The sequence below is a fragment of the Zea mays genome, chromosome 4, assembly GCF_902167145.1.
Source record: "Zea mays cultivar B73 chromosome 4, Zm-B73-REFERENCE-NAM-5.0, whole genome shotgun sequence".
Classification (NCBI taxonomy): Eukaryota; Viridiplantae; Streptophyta; class Magnoliopsida; order Poales; family Poaceae; genus Zea; species Zea mays.
Window position 1 is genome coordinate 226595343 of NC_050099.1, and position 20441 is coordinate 226615783.

Below are 20441 nucleotides of genomic sequence, written 5' to 3' on the forward strand. Positions count from 1 at the left end.
CCAGTAGCACGGCGGAAGGGCTCCTCCACAGGGACCGCGTGAAACCTCATATATGGACTTCTCTGAAATGCGTCCCCCACTCTTTGCTAAAGCTGAAGACCCTCTTGAAGCTGATGAGTGGATCAGGGTAATGGAGCAGAAGTTCGGATTACTCCGTTGCACAGAAACACAGAAGCCGTTGTTTACTGCTCAACAACTGAGAGGCCCTGCCAGTACCTGGTGGGGAAATTTTGTGGCAATTCAACTAGCCGGACATCAGGTGACTTGGGATGAATTTAAGCTGGTATTCCGTGAACACTATATTCCAGAAGGAGTGCTTCACATGAAACAAGATGAATTTATTCGGCTAAAATAAGGAGGGGATACTGTGATGTAGTATCTCAACAAATTTAATCATTTATCCCAATATGCGATTGACCAAGTAAACACTGACCTGAAGAAGAAGAACTGCTTCATGAGAGGACTCAACGACCGGCTCCAACGGAAAATGGCCACATGTCTAGATCTTACATACAACAGAGATGTCAGCACGACGCTAGCAGTGGAAGCCAAGAATACAGGCCAAGGAAAATCCAAGGGATTTGGAGGTGACAGGTCCAATCAGGGACCTCAGAAGCGAACCAGGTTAGAAATTCAACCTTTCAATCAGAAGCGTTCTTCGCCTCGTCCACCCTCCTATCCGTTTAAACAGCATGTTTTTATTCGTCCTACCATTGCCCCCACTTCTACAAATTAGCCGAGTGCCCCTAGTGCTCGTTTCCCCGCCCTCCCTAGTTCCTCAACTGGATGCTTCAACTGTGAAAAGTCTGGTCATTTTATCAAAGACTGTCCATATCCAAGGCAGAATAAGTCCAACAATCAGCAGAACTCTGGGACCTCAAATCAAGGCAAAGGGAACATGGCCAATAATTCAGCGGGCAAAAATGTCAAGAAGACTGGGCGAATTATTACACTCAAATGGCCACTACACCGGAAGGAGAGCCGGTAATGATGGGTACGTTCCTTGTGGCCAATCACCCAACAGTAATTCTCTTTGATTCTGGTGCTTCACATACATTCATAAGCAAGAAATTCGTGGAAAAACATTGCATTCCTTGCACTGAATCAAGGGAAGGGTTTGTTATTCATTCGCCCGGGGGACAAATATTCACTAAGGAAGTAGTCTTCCATGTGCCAGTAACATTGGCTAAACGGGATTTTCCCACCAACATGATTGTTTTGAAAGGCCAAGATATAGATGTAATCCTGGGCATGAATTGGTTAGCCCAGCATAAAGCTATCCTCAACACTGACTTAAGGACTATCAAGTTGAGCCATGGCCATGAAGAGGTTCTTCTATCCATCCCTGTAGCTATTCCAGCTAAACCATTTAGACGGGTCTATGAAGCTATCATTCCAGAAATCCAGGATATTCCGGTAGTATGTGAATTTCCGGATGTTTTTCCAGAAGATTTGCCTGGATTACCTCCAGAGAGGGATGTAGAGTTTGTGATCGAACTAAAGCCCGATATAGCTCCTATTTCTAGAAGGTCATACCGGATGCCGCCAAATGAATTGGCAGAGCTCAAAACTCAATTACAAGACTTGCTTGAGAAGGGATTCATTCGGCCCAGTTCATCACCTTGGGGATGTCCCACAATCTTTATCAAGAAGAAGGATCAAACCCTTGAATGTGCGTGGACTACAGACCCCTTAATGATGTCACTATCAAGAACAAGTACCCTCTTCTCTGGATCGATATCTTGTTCGATCAACTTACTGGAGCACGGGTATTCTCTAAGATTGACCTCAAGTAGGGCTATCATCAGATCCGTATTCGACCCGAAGATATACCCAAGACCGCATTTACTACGCGGTATGGATTGTTTGAATATCTGGTTATGTCCTTCAGATTGACAAATGCTCCTGCCCACTTCACATATCTAATGAACTCGGTGTTTATGCCCGAGTTAGATAAATTCATGGTGGTCTTCATTGATGATATTTTGATTTATTCTAAGAATGAAGAGGAGCATGCTAAACATTTATGGATCGTGCTAACGCGCTTAAGAGAACATCAATTATATGCTAAATTTAGCAAATGCGCGTTTTGGTTGGAGGAAATCCAATTCTTGGGACATGTATTGTCTGCAAATGGGATTGCGGTTGATCCCAGCAAGGTCAAGGATATTCTAGAGTGGAAACCACCAACCACTGTACATCAAGTTCGAAATTTCCTTGGACTGGTTGGCTATTACCACAGATTTATTCCAGATTTCTCCAAAATTGTAAAGCCAATCACAAGTTTATTGAAGAATGATACAAAATTTAACTAGTCCTCAAGATGCAACGAAGCCTTCGAGCAGCTGAAGGTATTGTTGACCACTGCTCCGGTATTGGCTCAACCGGACATTGAAAAGCCTTTTGATGTGTACTGCGACGCATCAGGCAGTGGCCTCGGATGTGTCTTAATGCAAGAGGGCCTAGTTATAGCATATGCTTCGAGACAGTTGCGCCGGCATGAGGAACATTATCCAACTCATGACTTGGAATTAGCTGCTGTGGTTCACGCCCTTAAAATATGGCGTCATTATCTACTAGGGAATATCTGCCATCACTACAACCTTTTAGGGTTTCTGTGACATTATGATTATGTCACTAACTAGTGTTTATTTGTCACAAGTTGTATTTTGGTGACACCATTGTGACGAAAAGGACATCGTCACAGAAGGTGCGTGTTAAATAGCCTACAATGACGACCAACAAAAAATTGTCATAGATTTTATGACGCATACCATATTCGTCACTAAATCTATGACATTCTATTTCGTCATAAGTGCCTCTAAAAACGTCACAATTCGTACTGCCATGCATTGCCACATGGCTAATGGGAATGACGTGGCATGTGACATGGCAAAACATTTATGACGAAAACATTTGTCATAGATTTGATCACGTGGAAAGCCACGTGGCAGATGACGTGGCAATGCATTTGTGACGAAAAATTTCATCATAAAATATGATGAAATGGCAAGTGATGTGGCGAAGCATTTATGATAGATACAATCGTCATCAGAAGGAACATGTCATATAAATTCATATCGTCATATAACTTCAAAAAAAATATCTACAAATCCTTTTACATAAGATGCAAAGAAAATCCTATAACTTCAACTCAAGGAATTAAACATTAAGCTTAATTGAAAATAATCCTATAAATTCAAATCCAGAGCTACTCTTCAAATCCAGAGCTATTGTAACTAGCTACTATAGCAACCATAAGGCTGCAGATCCTATAGTGGTCAAGTAGACTTGAGATGGAGGCACTTGGCCTCTATTGAAGCTTAATAGTTGACTAAGGAGATTGTTATTTTCTTCGGTCGACCTCTTCATACTATCAATGGTCTCCTGAGATGACTGACTGAGCATTTAAGGTTTACACTTCTTCCCGAAGTCCATCTTTTTCTTGCTTCTTGGCCTCCAGTCGATCCTGAAGTTGTTGAACCTTTATAGAAACTATTGATGTTGAGCTTTTCTTGGAGACGGACTAAAGACCAAGATTGCATAAGAACACACTGGAGCCCAGTTGCACACTATAAACAACTTCTGTAGGATATTTCGGTTGTTGTCCATCTTGAACTGATGTTGCCACCGTTTCTTCCATATCAACCTAATATAAAGGTTAAAGGTTATTCATCAGGATAGTATACCGCAAGTTGCAAGTTGTGAGTACGAACATGCAAGGAAATAAGCACTTACAATAGCTTTCTGAACATTTTTGCTAAAACCTTTCTTTTTGCTGCAATGCATCTCCTTAAAAAGATCTATTGCACTAGGTTCAGCATCCTTATATTTGTCTTGCTTCTGAAATGATATAAAATGAGTCCAGTGAGAATGGAGATCTTGAAATAAGGTACATGTTGGATTTCGAAATAACAATTTAAAAAACATTTTAGATATGAATAGTGCCAAAGCATTTCAATGAAATAGTATGAAAGCATCCTTCAAGTAACACTAGTATGGTCACTCTTTATTATGTAAAGAAAAGAAACAACGATGTTTATAGAGAACATCAAGTTTCCTAAAATCTAATCATAACTTCTCAGAACAAAGTATTCTAGAGCACCATTTTGCAGAAAACAACTATGTGTGTTGATCATCATGTTTATTAAAATTCAGAAGTAATATCAAAAGTAGAACATTAGTTAAACACACATACTACACTCTAAAGAATAAAAAAAATCAAAAGAAGACTATACGAGAGAACTAAATTCTTGATAATTCTGTAAGCACACAGAATCAATGCATACAATCATGATAAGAAATGTACCTTCAAAGTACATGTAGACGTCATCCTTTCAGCACCATGGCTTGCGCTACCTCACAATGACAGCTGGCATCACCTTCTTCCTAAGGTTAGGCTTTCCATTCTCCATGGTCACCAACACAGGCAGAAGGACGCCTGTTAAGGCGCCCTTGATTCCCTTCACAGAAATGATGTAGAGGTTCTTGGCTCCAGTGTTACCAGCACAGTTCATAGTAGCTATCAATGGTAGACCTAATGACATCCAGAACTTGTTACCAGCAGTACCTCCATGCCCTGCGGTTCAAAACACACACACAAAAGTCTAATACATCATTATGAAGTGTAAACTATAGATAACAAGCAACATTTAAAGCACATTGATGTGAAATAAATTGTACACATTGCCAAAGTTTGTTTAAAGAGAGCCTAAGTAGGAGTAAATGACAAAATACAGAAACGCCTAGACCGAGAAATGTGACACGCTGCTCTTCACTTAAGATCAACTAGGTTAGCTCTTTACACATGAAAGAGGAAAACATCATGTGACAATTCGATTAACTCTTTATACATGAAACAGAACACTGGGGAGGATTGGTAGTAGGTAAACATTTAACAACAATATTGACTAAATGTAGTTACCACCAATCATCTAATAAATAGCATCATTTCATATAACTAAACACTAGACCATTAGGCGTGCTTTGCGCGCCCTGCAGTTTCAACCGTTTGTGATCGTCCTAAAAACTGTAGTTTAACCAAAACAGTAACTATCGCAGCACTTTCTCTTGTAATGGTGGGAAGCATAATGATAGCAAACAAAAAATGGAACACAGATAACATATAAGGGGGCATTTCAATTTGGGTCATGTGCCTACAGTAATGCACTTGGTAGCATGCACTGTTTTATAATTTGAAATTTACAGTAATGCACTTGGTAGCATGCACTGTTCAAAGGTAGGTCAATTAAGTTCTGTTAATTCATTCCAATCCAAAAACAAATACAGTGGGATGTCTTTTGTGAACTGATGCTTGTACAATACTCCAAATCTTAATTCATTCACAAAACCAATAATTTAATAAGCAGTATTATGACAGATATGGCGCATGAGACTTTAAAGATCCCTTTCTAGATATCTCAGGAAGAAAAAATAATTGTACTAATTCAAAGTAGGCTTATGTTTTCATAATGCTATTACTCTACAAGTCCACAGGTTTGCATATCACTCACCAAGCAAAGCATTGAAGTGTACAAGCAGGAACATAGTCTAGCAATTCAACGTAACAATATGATTCTGCAGGAAGTTGATTGTAACGGGTAAAGACTGAAGGAGGACAGCAAGGTGAGCTCGCTTAGATAGGAATTATACTAAAAGGCTTAAATAGTTAAACTGACTCTTCATGGGTTTGAATTGGTACATTAGGATCATTGAACTGTCAGATGGTAAGATCTCAAGATGATTTCTATGATACTATTGTCTACTTATTGATGCCATAACCAAGAATAAACTAGGCTCTCAATCCAAACATGCTATCAATATAGTAGCAAGGAAACAAAGATGACATCACAAAATAAGTCATTATGAACATGAATATATGACAACTTATAAGCAAAGAAAATTAACCAAAAGGAATATCCATACTACAAGATGATGGTCTTCGATTTGGAGCTTTTGATATAGCATTGAAATCTAAGCTGGTTTCAGAAACATATATTTCCATAGCAAAATGGTGAACCAAAACAAAACCCTAGTATGTATTCAGATTTCAGAATCTTAGTGAATCGAGAGAGAAAAGTCACACTATGGTTAGCTAAAAAGAGCAGATTTTGGAGATGGAGATAAATAGATGTTACAACGTTAAATGGTCATTTGCTAATAAAATGCTTAGGTTATGAGTGAAACAAGTATTTATACCTTCATAAACTTCGCTCCACCAAAATACTCCTGTTGTTTGAGGCGGGCAGTCTTCACATATCTTGATACATAGGTAGCTTTTCCATCTTTAATGTGCATGGCATGATCATCCAATTAGACAAAATGAAGATGGTATCACATTTAGTACACCATGAATTATTAACACAACCTTTTGCTAGTTTAATAAAAAAAGTAACATGATATACTACATGAACATAGTTAAGTCAGTACATCTCAACATTGAAGTTCTGCTACGAGACTCCCTCATCAGCTTCTAATCTCCACAAACAGCCACTGCCATGGACTTGTACACCTCGACAGTAAATCCCTGGCCTTGGCGACCATCCCTCTAATGCAAACTTAGTAGCTTGAATAGGTGGCTCTGGCTTTTGTTCCCTTCAGTGATTTGGGTTGGAATCTTGATTCCCAGTCCTCTGCTTAACGATTCAAGTTGCCTGCCCATTCTATTTGACCTTGGTATGATTTCTGTTGTTTGTGGTCATGCCAAAAAAATGTACATTATCTTACACAATTAGTGTCAAATATAAATAATTATAATTGTATAGACACAGACTGTTTTTATAAGAGTAATGTTGCATATAACTAAACATTAGTTGTGATAAAACATAATACAACATATGAATAATTGAGTTCAAAATGAAGTTGTACACAAATGGGGTAAGTATAGGTTCTCAATATATATTTGTGACTCGCCAAAATCATTCATGATATTATCCTAGTAATGACAGATATCGCAGTCCAAAAAGTTAAGATGCCTACTTGCCATGATTCCCAGTGTGGTTATCACCCTCCTCTTGTATCTGGGAAGTAGGTTGTGCAATAGATATCGCCGTGTGTACTCCAATGGCGGTGGGCACCTTCTCCCTGTCGTCGACGGAGAATTTGCCGAGCGAGGAGGCCGCTGAAGGCTCGGAGCGAGTCATTCGCGCAGCCACAGTGGAAGGCACCAGAAAATGTTACTGATCATACCATGGTAGCAGGCTAGCAGCTAGAAATGTTACTAATCATAGAAAATATCATACAAGTAACCTTATTAGCAGAAAATGTAGGGAACACTAGCCACACAAGCAACATATTAACTGATCATACCACAGCTAGAAATGTTACTGAATGGATTAACCAATAGTACTGGCCCCTTAGGCAGCTTTCAAAGCTACGCTAGTTGTATCTAATTATGTCCCTAATGAACACAATAATTGTGAATTCCAGTAGTGTTGAATGCTACTAGCTCATACTAGCAGGAGTAAATGACTATTGAAGTATATAGCTATAGCAGCAAGGGGGCCAGAGGCAGTAATAAAATCAATCGTACCCCGGTCTCGAGTCGGCAAGCCTGAGCAGCATCAGGACACAACCATAACGAGCGTTCCTATGAGGCCGTAGGGGGAGGGAGCAGTGAAAGCTCGCACGGGCGCACCGGGTGGGTGGCCAGCCGCCAGCTCCAGGATCGGAAGCGATTGAGAGAAGCAAGCGCGAGTCATACGCGCGGCGCCGTGATGGTGAGGACGAGGCAGGCAACAGAGAAGAGGAGGAGGTGAGGCATGGAGAAGCGGACAAGGCGTGATGGCTACCGAACCGGCGATGCAGTGGGCTGTCGTCGGCTATGGCTTGCGGCCTCCGGAGGTGTGGCGGGGGTGTCAAGGATTGAGGATTGGCCCAGCAAGATTGCGTGCTGCCTTTCAAGCCTAGATCCAGTGAGTGACGAACAAAGATGAACAGTTAAACAAAATTACCTTCGGATTTCTAGGATAGTCGTGTGGATCTCTTCCCTAGAGGCATCTCTAATGGAACTGCCGTGCGGAGGTCGTTGGATCTCGCAGCCGGCTCGTACGAGGTTGGGGAAGATGTGGGAACTGCCGTCCTAACATATCGGAGAAGCAAATACATATCCCTCTCATATTATAGTTTTTTGGCGGCATCGAATTTTTATTTTTGATACGCCATCTGTGGTCCAGGCGTCCGGTCCACCCCCACTGGCCACTATGACTTCAACACGGTAATTCCCCAGACCCAGCGACAACCTATGCCCAACAGGAAACAACAACACTCCTTCAGGCTTTGGCAGTTGAGCGATTCAGATTTCAGAGAATCAGAGCAGAGAGAAGAAGAACAAACAAAGATTTCAGAAGAACAGAACAGACTTCGTTCTAGTAATATGTTATCTATCTTTACCTTATGACCAGTAGTAACTAATTAGTTACATATATGTTTTAGTGACCATTTCTAATGAATTAGTCTACGACCAGTAATAACAATATGATAATTAGTTACTACGGCTGGTATGCAGTGGAGTCTTCCAAATTTAGCTTTTAAATTGTGGTCTGCTTGTGAGATGCTTGATTTATCATTTCATATGGAAGATGTCAACACCACGTGTTTATTTATAGTTGTTTATTGTAAATAATGACATATAACACTGTCTTCACCTTCAGACTATGTTTGGGTGCTCTAGTATTTATCTCAATACGCATGGATTGAGCATGTGTATTGAGATAAATACTAGAGTAACCAAACAAAGCCTCAGTTGGGCACCAACAGCAACAAAAGAAAGTGCAGTGGGACTACTTCGACCCTGGCCAAAAAGTTGAAATTGCACGAAGCTAAAAATAAGAAGCTCATCAACTATGTTGATGTCCTATGGTGCCGAGGAGCACCGGCGAGTGGGCAGCACGGTGTGTCCCGATTGCATGTGAAGGATTACCGGCTCTTGCGAGCTCGAGAGCTAGGCGAAGGTAGATTGAAGTTTCACACACCCGGAGATTGAATCCACGTGCCCTTTACGGTTAGGTTGTTCACGAAAGATAAGATCGGATCGCTTTATCTGGGGATTCTGATATTTGGACGGCTAAACAGCTTGGACTTGTAATGATACAGATGCCTTTAAGTTTCGTGGTCCAATGAAATAGATTCACAAATTTAACATATAAAGCATGAACTTGTTTACAGTGTAGCGATCGAAGCCTTTGCTCTTGTCTACACGTCATGGGTTCAAGTTCCAACTTTGTTCTTCAAAATACTTATTGTTCTCTAGTTTATTTTTAAACTAAACCGCGACAAATAAAAAAGAACGAAGGGAGTACTAAATAATATTTAGTTTTTTGCATTTTGAAAAGATGACATTTTTTATCAAATAATATTTATCTCTATGGTTTAACCGACAACCCAATTTTACTACAACGAAGGACATAAGTTTTTTGTGATCTCCAACAAAGAAAGGTCAAACATGGTTTCAACAAGAAACATATATCATTTCTTTTAAAAAATATATCAAATATTTATGATGAACATGTATTGTCATGCGATGTCATCACGTATGATGTACATCAATTTATGACGATTCCCTCATGTGACACATTCATATTGTCATAACATATCGTCATAAACATGATGACACACCAAGTTATGACGTTTTTTATGATGTGGCTTAACTTTTTGTCACTAAATTGTTTAGGTTCCAAGAAATCGTCATAAACATAGTCATCTAGTGACAAATTTTACTATTGTCATTAAGCATTTGTCACAGAAGGCCTAAATGGTTGTAGTGCATATATATACGGATCATAAAAGTTTGAAGTACATTTTTACCCAGTCAGAACTAAACATGAGGCAGAGAAGATGGCTTGAGCTGATTAAGGATTATGAATTAGAAATCCACTATCACCCATGAAAGGCCAACGTGGTGGCAGATGCACTAAGTCGCAAGGCTTCCTGCCATTGTCTTACAGTAAGGACTCCAGACACCACATTATGTCAAGAAATGGAGAAGTTAAACCTGGGAATGATTCAACATGGGACTTTGACCCAATTGAAGCTTGAATCGATTCTTCTACAAAAGATTATTGATGCCAAAAGAACTGATAAGGGTATAAAACATATTCATGAGAAAATAGAAACCGGCAAAGCAAATTGTTTCAGAAAAGATGATCAAGGCATAGTATGGTTTAATAATCACATAGTTGTGCCTAAAGATACTGATGTCCGCCAGCAAATATTGGACGAAGCTCATCTTAGTCGATATTCCATTCATCCCGGAAGCACTAAGATGTATCAAGATCTAAAGAAACATTATTGGTGGAGAAAAATGAAGATCGAAATTGCACGCTATGTGGCGAGATGTGACACCTGTAGGCGTGTCAAAGCAATACATATGAAGACTGCTGGTCCACTGCAATCTTTGCCCATCCCAACTTGGAAATGGGAGGATATTAGCATGGACTTCATTGTGGGATTACCCAAGACAGCTAAAGGTTTTGACTCTATCAGGGTTATAGTTGATCGACTTACAAAAATAGCCCATTTTCTACCAGTCAAGACATCATATCCTGTCCTTACCTATGCCCAGGTATATATTGCTCGTATTCTCAGTCTGCATGGGGTGCCAAAAACAATTGTGTCGGACCATGGACCACAATTTGTATCCAAATTCTAGGAAGAACTCCACAAATCTCTGGGTACTAAGTTGCTCCACAGTGCAGCCTAGCATCCTCAAACAAGTGGACAGACTGAGAGGGTAAATCAAATACTTGAAGACATGTTGCAGGCATGCGTTCTGGAATTCCCACAAAAATGGGATGATTGTTTACCACTGGCAGAATTTTCGTATAACAATAGTTATCAAGAAAGTATTAAGATGGCACCATTCGAAGCTTTGTATGGATGACGGTGTCGTACTTCATTGAATTGGTCTGAACCAGGAGAAAGGTGGTTTTTCAGGCCTGATATGGTGAAAGAGGTGGAAGAAAAGGTTCAACGAATCATACATAACTTAAAAGAGGCACAAGCTCGACAAAAGAGTTATGCAGACAAACGCCGCCAACCCTTGTACTTTCAAGTTAAAGATTATGTATACCTGAAAGTATCACCAATGAAGGGTGTCACTCATTTCGGTGTAAAAGGAAAGCTTGCACCTCGATACATTGGTCCGTTTCCAATTCTTGAGCAATGTGGGCCAGTGGCATACCGACTCTAATTACCCAAAACATTGTCTGCAGTGCACAATGTGTTCCATGTATCCCAATTGAAGAAGTGTCTTCGGGTTCCAGATCGAACCATTGATGTGGAGGACGTTACCTTGGAACCAAACTTAACATATTCAGAACATCCCATTCAAGTCTTGGATCAAAAGGACAGGGTCACCGAAGAAGAGTTCTCAAATTTTATAAGATACAATGGAACCAACATGCTGAAGATGAAGCTACATGTGAAACCCAAGACTTCTTTGAAAAGAATTTCCCTAGCTTTTTAGCTTCATGTATTTTATAAGATATGTACAGTTAGTTGTAAAGATGAAATAGACCCCATACCACCCCCTGCCTTGTAAGAAAAATAAGGAAATAAAGATGTGACGTGTTTCCTTTTCCACTACTTGCCCTAGGACTTTAAATCTCGGGACAAGATTCATTTATGGGGGAAAGGATGTAACACCTCTGGTGTTACTGTCCCTAAAACTTGAGCATAACGTCATGAGCATTGGCATGTCATGTGTTTGATACACCTAGAGTGCATTCACTAGGTAAAAATTTCAAATAAGTTGTAATGATGTGACTTGATGTGTGATTAATCCTAGGGTAGAGTGCTTAACCCTAAATTAGGGCTTATGGATATAAGTGAAGCCCAAATAAGCTAAAACCTCAAAGGACATGAGAAATGGTCATAAGATATCACATGTGATGGACTTTAGTGACACCAAAACCCTGAAGTACTCAAAACCCTGAAAAGACCCCTAGAAAACCCTAAGTTGGAACCCTAGGGGGCTAAGTGTAAATTTTGTGCACTTTTGGACCCATGTGCAAATACCAAAGTAATAGAAAACCACAACTCATGTGTTTCTCACATTTGAGGATTTGCAAGTCAAATTATGGGATTTGGACTTATTTGCAAAAGGGTACCCCATGAATTCAATAAGACTAAGTCTGAAATTCAGTGCATAGGGTCAACTTTGGAACCCTATATCTCTCAATTTATAAAGAATTTGCCATAGGTCAACACATCAGGATTATAGAGCTACTATAGGCGCATAACTTTGTTTAAGTGATTAAACCTTGGTGTCATACAAAAATTGGAGATAAATAGTCCTAAAGTCTGGCTGTCAGTTAACTCCAAGTCTGAATTTTTACTAATAGTGACTTGGGATGAACTTTGAGGGCTATTTTGAGCATGATCGAGTAAGTATTTAAGGGTGATTGCTATAGCAAGATTGTAGCCGGGTCATAGGGCAAAAACTTTGTTACAGGCGGATTAACAAGATGTCATGTAAAAATCTGAGATCGGGGCCCTACAAATTGGTGTGTCAGGCGCTCTGAATAGGATGCCAATGGTACAATACCTGACAAAAATCACAGATTCAGCTCCCCTCGCTGCTGGTGACCCTCGCGCCGTGATCCGTGCTGTCGCCACGATTTGTGTTCTCTGGCGAGGAGATTATCACGGCAGGGTAAAAATCTTGGCACCGGATAGGCTCAGACCCGGTCGACGGTGTGCTCATCGTACCCACTTGGGCTGCGGTCGGGCAAAGTGGTCCTTGCCGGAGTTGGCCGCCTATCGACCGTGCGCCATGTGCCTTGGTGCTCTACCACGTCGCAGTAACTCGTCTTAAGCGTATTCGTTTGTCGCCGGTGACCTTGCCACGGTGAAAGCCACCAATCCTTTGCGCCAGTGCTCTCCCCTCTCTCTGTCCGCCAGCGCGCCATGCCAAATTCAAGAGCCACCGCCCTCGGGCCCTATAAATTGAGTGTGGCATCAGCTCCGCTAGGTAGTCAAGCACCCAACGCAGCAGCCCGTGCCTTAGATCGTCCAACAGAGCGATCCAATTTCAAAGTTCCCCTAATTCAGTCAAAACTCCGCCGTGAGTGAGCTCACCGTGGCTAGCTCTTTACAGGTCCGTTCTTGTCTTCGTCGCTCTCGTTTCAACATCCCTGTGTGCTGTAGATGCTTAGCAGCCCGGCCAATTGAACTAGATCACGCTAGATCACCAGGAACATCTCGGATTGTCCTCGGTTTGCGCCATCACCATGGACAGAGTGATTGTGAGCCAGAACCTTGCAATTGAGTGAGGGGAAATGGTCGTTAGGGGTAGAATCAGGTGTTGTGCAACGGAGAAGCTTAGCCGTTGCGTTTTCCAGTCGGTATGGGCTCGCCGGAGTCCCTGCTCCGCCATCCATGGTCGGGGGTCTCGACTTGTGAAGAAATAGAAAAGGGGAGGGTCTGTTTGCGATTGTCAGTGACACAGAGAAATAGTGATGCGGACTCTTTAAGGGTTTTTCAAATTGCCACGGTCTTCTGTGCAAATCTAACGCTGCGGGCGCGCTTTCGCCTGTGCGTGGGCCGACTTAGGCTAATTTCAGCCCATTACTGTTTATGCTTTCTCTTTTTCTTTTTCTACCAGACTTAGGAAATCCATAGAAAATATAGAAAAATGGTAAAAATATGAGACCAATTTTGTTGGACTCCTAAATTTCTCTAGTATTTAATAAAAATAGTTCCAAGATTTTTACTCCAAACCAGGAATTATTTAGTATTTAAAAGGGCCAAAACCTAGTCTCCTGGAATTTTAGAAATTATTTAATAACTCCAAAAATCACTAAACTTTTTGGATAAGCTGAATATGATATTTAGGTTCCATGGGTGAAGTTTGTCTTGCTTTGGACATTGTTTGATGCCTAAACCAAAAACCCTATCTCCTTAGGGTAAAACTGTCTAACCCTACTAGGGTATTCACCTAGAAGACCCTAGTTTCCCTCGTACACCATGAAGGAAAGTTGTATTCAAGATACAACTTGGTGTATATTTTCTATTATTGCATTTTCATAAGCATTACATGAGCATTCATTGTTATATATGGTTATATATAGAAAACGAAGAAGAAGTGACTGTTGAAGAGGAAGAGCCTACTCCATCAGCAGAAAATCCACCTGTCGGGAACTGTTTTTACTTTGACATCTGTGGAACAGAGCCCGACTCTCCTACAACACAAGGCAAGCCTCGGTGCATTTGCCACCTCCTTGATGTTTTAAACTCTTTATCACTTGAATGATGCATTAGGTGATAGGAGTTGGGCGTTAAATCAATTGCTGCATTTCCTCCCTTGGATCTATTTACCATTCCTTGATTACCTGTTTTATTAAAAGGTTTTCTGATGCTTAGTCCCACTTTGGGAAAACAAATGTTTTGTTTTAAAACAAAAGGTGATGCTTCACAGTGGATGGGGTGTTTTCAAAAATAAAACTTGACGGTGGATCCATCATGGCCATGATGAGTTCAACATTGGAAAAGATGTACCTCTATTAGGTACCAAACTTTGGGTTTTAATGATAAAGCCGAGAAGAGAGTCTCGGTGTAGTGTCTCCGTCTTAGTCGATTAAGGACCTTGTTGATGTAGGCCTGATGATCGAGGACCTTTTAATTGGTCACATGCCTCGTCATGGGTAAGCTTTGCCTCGGGCAGACTAATACCAGAAAGGCCAACACACATTGGGAGTGGAGAGATGGCGAGAGTAGCGTGTACCCTCCGTGGCAAGAGGTTGGACGGTGGTGTATCTATGCTCTCGGTTGGCGTGAACCCGGTCTGGTCTTAAGAACCCCAGTGGCGAATTTTTGTGTCATGATCCTACTAAATTCTTCACATGTAGACTCGTTAGTAGACCCAAATATAATATCATCAACATAAATTTGGCATACAAAAAAGTCATTTTCAAGAGTTTTAGTGAATGAAGTAGGATCGGCCTTTTCGACTTTGAATCCATTAGTGATAAGGAAATCCCTAAGGCATTCATACCATGCTCTTGGGGCTTGCTTGAGCCCATAAAGCGCCTTAGAGAGTTTATAAACATGGTTAGGGTACTCACTATCTTCAAAGCCGGGAGGTTGCTCAACATAGACCTCTTCCTTGATTGGTCCATTAAGGAAGGCACTTTTCACGTCCATTTGATAAAGCTTAAAGCCATGGTAAGTAGCATAGGGCAATAATATGCGAATTGACTCAAGCCTAGCTACGGGTGCATAGGTTTCACCGAAATCCAAACCTTCGACTTGGGAGTATCCCTTGGCCACAAGTCGAGCTTTGTTTCTTGTCACCACACCATGCTCATCTTGCTTGTTGCGGAAGACCCATTTGGTTCCTACAACATTTTGATTAGGACGTGGAACTAAATGTCATACCTCATTCCTAGTGAAGTTGTTGAGCTCCTCTTGCATCACCACCACCCAATCCGAATCTTGAAGTGCTTCCTCTACCCTGTGTGGCTCAATAGAGGAAACAAAAGAGTAATGCTCACAAAAATGTGCAACACGAGATCTAGTGGTTACCCCCTTATGAATGTCGCCGAGGATGGTGTCGACGGGGTGATCTCGTTGGATTGCTTGGTGGACTCTTGGGTGTGGCGGCCTTTGTTCTTCATCCTCCCTGTCTTGATCATTTGCATCTCCCCCTTGATCATTGTCGTCATCTTGAGGTGGCTCATTTGCTTGATCTTCTACATCATCAACTTGAGCTTCATCCTCATTTTGAGTCGGTGGGGATGCTTGCGTGGAGGAGGATGGTTGATCTTATGCATTTGGAGGCTCTTCGGGTTCCTTGGGACACACATCCCCAATGGACATGTTCCTTAGCGCGGTGCATGGAGCTTCTTCATCACCTATCTCATCAAGATCGACTTGCTCTACTTGAGAGCCGTTTGTCTCATCAAACACAACGTCACAAGAAACTTCAACTTGTCCGGAGGACTTGTTAAAGACTCTATATGCCCTTGTGTTTGAATCATATCCTAGTAAAAAGCCTTCTACAGTCTTAGGGGCAAATTTAGATTTTCTACCTCTTTTAACAAGATTAAAGCATTTGCTACCAAAGACTCTAAAATATGAAATGTTAGGCTTTTTACCGGTTAGGAGTTCATAGGATGTCTTCTTGAGGATTCGGTGTAGATATAACCGGTTGATGGCGTAGCAGGCGGTGTTGACCGCCTCGGCCCAAAACCGATCCGAAGTATTGTACTCATAAAGCATGGTTCTTGCCATGTCCAATAGAGTTCTATTCTTCCTCTCCACTACACCATTTTGTTGCGGGGTGTAGGGAGAAGAGAACTCATGCTTGATGCCCTCCTCCTCAAGGAAGCCTTCAATTTGTGAGTTCTTGAACTCCGTCCCGTTGTCGCTTCTAATTTTCTTGATCCTTAAGCCGAACTCATTTTGAGACCGTCTCAAGAATCCCTTTAAGGTCTCTTGGGTTTGAGATTTTTCCTGCAAAAAGAATACCCAAGTGAAGCGAGAATAATCATCCACTATTACAAGACAATACTTACTCCCGCCGATGCTTATGTAAGCAATTGGGCCGAATAGATCCATGTGGAGTAGCTCAAGCGGCCTGTCGGTCGTCATGATGTTCTTGTGTGGATGATGGGCACCAACTTGCTTTCCTGCTTGGCATGCGCTACAAACCCTGTCTTTCTCAAAATGAACATTGGTTAGTCCTAAAATGTGTTCTCCCTTTAGAAGCTTATGAAGGTTCTTCATCCCAACATGGGCTAGTCGGCGGTGCCAGAGCCAACCCATGTTAGTCTTAGCAATTAAGCAAGTGTCGAGTTTAGCTCTATCAAAATCTACCAAGTATAGCTGACCCTCCAACACTCCCTTAAATGCTATTGAATCATCACTTCTTCTAAAGACAGTGACACCTACATCAGTGAAAAGACAGTTGTAACCCATTTTGCATAATTGAGATACAGAAAGCAAATTGTAATCTAATGAATCTACAAGAAAAACATTGGAAATAGAATGGTCAGGAGATATAGCAATTTTACCCAATCCTTTGACCAAACCTTGGTTTCCATCCCCGAATGTGATCGCTCGTTGGGGATCTTGGTTTTTCTCGTAGGAGGAGAACATCTTCTTCTCCCCTGTCATGTGGTTTGTCCACCCGCTGTCGAGTATCCAACTTGAGCCCCCGGATGCATAAACCTACAAAACAAGTTTAGTTCTTGACTTTAGGTACCCAAACGGTTTTGGGTCCTTTGGCATTAGAAACAAGAACTTTGGGTACCCAAACACAAGTCTTGGAGCCCTTGTGTTTGCCCCAACAAACTTGGCAACTACCTTGCCGGATTTGTTAGTTAAAACATATGATGCATCAAAAGTTTTGAATGAAATGTCATGATCATTTGATGCATTAGGAGTTCTCTTCTTAGGCAACTTAGCATGGGTTGATTGCCTTGAACTAGATGTCTCACCCTTATACATAAAAGCATGATTTGGGCCAGAGTGAGACTTCCTAAAGTGAATTCTCCTAATCTTGCTCTCGGGATAACCGGCAGGGTACAAAATGTAACCCTCGTTATCCTGAGGCATGGGAGCCTTGCCCTTAACAAAATTAGACAATCTTTTAGGAGGGGCACTAATTTTGACATTGTCTCCCCTTTGGAAGCCAATGCCATCCTTGATGCCAGGGCGTCTCCCATTATAAAGCATACTATGAGCAAATTTAAACTTTTCATTCTCTAAGTTATGCTCGGCAATTTTAGCATCTAATTTTGCTATATGATCATTTTGTTGTTTAATTAAAGCCATGTGATCATGAATAGCATTAACATCAACATCTCTACATCTAGTACAAATAGATACATGCTCAACGATAGATGTAGAGGGTTTGCAAGATTTTAATTCTACAACCTTAGCATGTAATATATCGTTTTCACTTCTAAGGTTAGAAATAGTAACGTTGCAAACATCAAAATCTTTAGCCTTAGCAAGCAAATTTTTATTTTCAACTTTAAGGCTAGCAAGGGAAATGTTCAATTCTTCAATTTTAGCAAGCAAGTCATCATTGTCATTTCTATAATTGGAATTGAAACATCACAAGCATTTGAATCAACCTTAGCAATTAATTTAGCATTTTTATTTCTAAGGTTGTTAATAGTTTCATGGCAAGTGCTTAGCTCACTAGATAGTTTTTCACATTTTTTTACTTCAAGAGCATAAGCATTTTTAACCTTAACATGCTTCTTATTTTCTTCAATTAGGAAGTCCTCTTGAGAATCCAAAAGGTCATCCTTCTCATGAATGGCACTAATTAATTCATTTAACTTTTCCTTTTGTTCCATGTTAAGGTTGGCAAAAAGGGTACGCAAATTATCTTCCTCATCACTAGCATTATCATCACTAGAAGATTCATATTTAGTGGAGGATTTTGATTTAACCTTCTTCTTTTTGCTGTCCTTTGCCATGAGGCACTTGTGGCCGACGTTGGGGAAGAGAAGGCCTTTGGTGACGGCGATGTTGGCGGCGTCCTCATCGGAGGAGGAGTCGGTGGAGCTCTCGTCGGAGTCCCACTCCCGGCAAACATGGGCATCACCGCCCTTCTTCTTGTAGTACCTCTTCTTTTCTCTCCTCTTGCCCTTCTTGTCGTCGCCCCTGTCACTGTCACTAGATATTGGACATTTTGCAATAAAATGACCGGGCTTACCACATTTGTAGCACACTTTCTTGGAGCGGGGCTTGTAATCTTTCCCCCTCCTTTGCTTGAGGATTTGACGGAAGCTCTTGATGATGAGCGCCATCTCCTCGTTGTCGAGCTTGGAGGCATCGATGGGTTGTCTACTTGATGTAGACTCTTCCTTCTTCTCCTCCGTCGCCTTGAACGCGACCGGTTGTGCTTCGGGTGTGGAGGAGGTGCCTTGCTCGATGATTTTCTTTGAGCCTTTAATCATTAGCTCAAAGCTCACAAATTTTCCTATAACTTCCTCAGGAGACATTAGCTTATATCTAGGATCACCTCGAATTAATTGAACTTGTGTAGGGTTAAGAAATACGAGGGATCTAAGAATAACCTTGACCATCTCATGGTCATCCCATTTTTCGCTCCCGAGGTTGCGCACTTGGTTCACCAAGGTCTTCAAGCGGTTGTACATAGCTTGTGGATCCTCCCCTTGGTGAAGCATGAAGCGACCGAGCTCCCCCTCGATCGTTTCCCGCTTGGTGATCATTGTCACCTCGTCTCCTTCGTGCGTGGTCTTGAGTACGTCCTAAATTTCCTTCGCACTTTTTAACCCTTGCACCTTATTATACTCCTCTCGACTTAGAGAGGCGAGGAGTATAGTAGTGGCTTGGGAGTTAAAGTGGTGAATTTGGGCCGCCTCGTCCGAGTCGTAGTCTTCATCCCCTACGGATGGTACCTGTACACCAAGCTCAACAACATTCCATATGCTTGTGTGGAGTGAGGTTAGATGATGCCTCATTTTGTCACTCCACATATTATAATCTTCACCGTCAAAAACCGGTGGTTTGCCTAATGGAACGGAGAGCAAAGGAGTACGTTTTGAAACATGGGGATAGCGTAGAGGAATCTTACTATACTTCTTGCGCTCTTGGCGCTTAGAAGTAACAGACGGTGCATCAGAGTCGGAGGTCGACGGTGATGAAGAGTCGGTCTCGTAGTAGACCACTTTCCTCATCCTCTTGTGTTTGTCGCCTCTTCGATCCGACTTGTGGGAAGAGGATTTCTTCTCCTTCCCCTTCCCTTTGTTGGAGGAGTTTTTCTTCTCCTTCCTCTTGTTGCGGGACTCTTCCGATGAAGTCGACTCGTGGCTTGTAGCGGGCTTGTCGCCGGTCTCCATCTCTCTCTTGGCGAGTTCTCCCGACATCACTTCGAGCGGTTAGGCTCTAATGAAGCACCGGGCTCTGATACCAATTGATAGTCGCCTAGAGGGGGGTGAATAGGGCGAAACTGAAATTCTGAAAAATAATCACAACTACAAGCCGGGTTAGCGTTAGAAATGTAATTAAGTCCGCGAGAGAGGGTGTAAAACAAATCGCAAGCAAATAAGAGGTGTGACACGTGGATTTGTTTTACCGAGGTTCGGTTCTTGCAAACCTACTCCCCGTTGAGGTGGTCACAAAGACCGGGTCTTTTTCAACCCTTTCCCTCTCTTAAACGGTCTCTCGGACCGAGTGAGCTTTCTCTTCTCAATCACTTGGAACACAAAGTTCCTACAAGGACCACCACAAGATTGGTGTCTCTTGCCTCAATTACAAGTGAGTTTGATCGAAATAAAGAATCAAGAAAGAAGAAAGCAATCCAAGCGCAAGAGCTCGAAAGAACACAAGCAAATCTCTCTCACTAGTCACTAAAGCTTTGTGTGGAATTTGGGAGAGGATTTGATCTCTTGAGTGTGTCTAGAATTGAATGCCTAGCTCTTGTAAGTGGTTGGAAGTGTGAAAACTTGGATGTCTTGAAT

The 20441-nt window shown here is 41.7% G+C and overlaps 1 long non-coding RNA gene and 1 pseudogene across 1 annotated transcript; both read right to left on the bottom strand.

The window, feature by feature from the left end:
* Window positions 1–3151: 3151 nt before the first annotated feature.
* LOC118477026 (uncharacterized) lies at window positions 3152–4532 on the bottom strand (annotated as a pseudogene).
* Window positions 4533–6312: 1780 nt separating this feature from the next.
* Window positions 6313–8061, bottom strand: LOC109946100 (uncharacterized). Its single transcript, XR_002269319.1, has 2 exons — window positions 7953–8061; window positions 6313–6684 (listed from the first exon to the last, which is right to left on the bottom strand). It is a non-coding gene; the product is annotated as an uncharacterized lncRNA (long non-coding RNA).
* Between the last annotated feature and the right edge of the window lie 12380 nt (window positions 8062–20441).